The sequence below is a fragment of the Mus caroli genome, chromosome X, assembly GCF_900094665.2.
Source record: "Mus caroli chromosome X, CAROLI_EIJ_v1.1, whole genome shotgun sequence".
Lineage (NCBI taxonomy): Eukaryota > Metazoa > Chordata > Mammalia > Rodentia > Muridae > Mus > Mus caroli.
This window is the reverse complement of record NC_034589.1, coordinates 1,857,517-1,859,210: the sequence shown is the minus strand read 5'-3', so window position 1 is coordinate 1,859,210 and position 1,694 is coordinate 1,857,517.

Sequence of the window (1,694 nt, the reverse complement as noted above, 5' to 3'; positions counted from 1 at the left end):
CACTTTGTAGACCAGGCTGGCCTCGAACTCAGAAATCCGCCTGCCTCTGCCTCCCGAGTGCTGGGATTAAAGGCGTGCGCCACCACGCCCGGCTTCCATCCAAAGATTCTTAAGCCTTCATTTTAACCACAGTGGGCCTTGCCACAGAGTATTATATAGGGAACTAGGTTTTATTTTCATACCCTCCCCTGTACTTGGCGACTCTCCATGCAGGGGTTGTGTGCTGACCTCCCTCTGTGTCCTTGGTCCACTTCAGTGCCAGTACTTTCCTGCTTTTATAACCATGTGTGATTCAGTTCTTCAGAATACATTTTTTAAAATTTTTTTATTAGGTATTTTCCTCGTTTACATTTTCAATGCTATCCCAAAAGTCGCCCATACCCACCCCCCCAGAATACATTTTGAGTATCTGTTTTGTTTGCATGTATGTCTGGGCACCATGTACACTCGGTGCTCGAGGAGTGTCAGAACTCTGGGAGTTCCGGACCACTCTGCCTATATAGTGAGCCAGCCAGGGATACACAGTGACACCTCATTTCAAACAAACAAAACCAACAAGAATCTATTAAATAATGAAGGTGATGGGCAGGAGCCCGGAGCTGGTGGAGCTCAGTCCCTATGAATTTATGGCTTATTGTACAGAAAGAAACTCTGACAATAGAAAGTTTGCTTAAATTGGAGTGTCACATCTTCTTGAAAGAATGTTTTAAAGAACCAAGCCATGGTGGTGCATGCTGGGTGCATGCCCAGCATTTAGGAGGCAGAGATAGGCAGACAGGGTTTCTCTGTGTAGCCCTGGCTGTCCTGAGACTCACTTTGTAGATAGACCAGGCTGGCCTTGAACTCAGAAATCCGCCTGCCTCTGCCTCCTGAGTGCTGGGTTCAAAGGCATGCGCCACCACGCCCGGCTCCCAGGGCCACTTCTTTTATGGTCATCTATTTACTTATTTATCTATAATTTACATAGTTGTTAACATTGAGAAATCATGACAGGGTTTCTCTGTGTAGCCCTGGCTGTATGGGAACTCACTCTGTAGACCAGGCTGGCCTTGAACTCAGAAATCCACCTTCCCCTGCCTCCCAAGGGCTGGGATTAAAGGCGTGCGCCACCACGCCCGGCTTCCCCCAACCCTATTTTATGTATGTCAGTACACTTTGCTCTCTTCAGACACACCAGAAGAGAACATCAGATCCATTACAGATGGTTGTGAGCCACCATGAGGTTGCTGGGAATTGAACTCAGGACCTCTGGAGGACCAATCAGGGCTCTTAACTGCTGAGCTATCTCTCCAGCCTCTTTTTTAAAGATTTATTTATTACATGTAAGTACACTGTAGTTGTCTTCAGACACACTCCAGAAGAGGGCGCCAGATCTCATTACAGATAGTTGTGAGCCACCGTGTGGTTGCCGGGATTTGAACTCAGGACCTTCGGGAAGAGCAGTCAGTGCTCTTAACCACTGAGCCATCTCTCCAGCCCCCCCCCCTCTTTTTTCTTTTCTTTTCTTTTTATTTTTTTTAAATTTTTAAAAAATTTTTTATTAGGTATTTTCCTCATTTACATTTCCAATGCTATCCCTAAAGTCCCCCATACCCTCCCCCCCACTCCCCTACCCACCCACTCCCACTTTTTGGCCCTGGCATTCCCCTGTACTGGGGCATATAAAGTTTGCAAGTCCAATGGGCCTCTCTTCC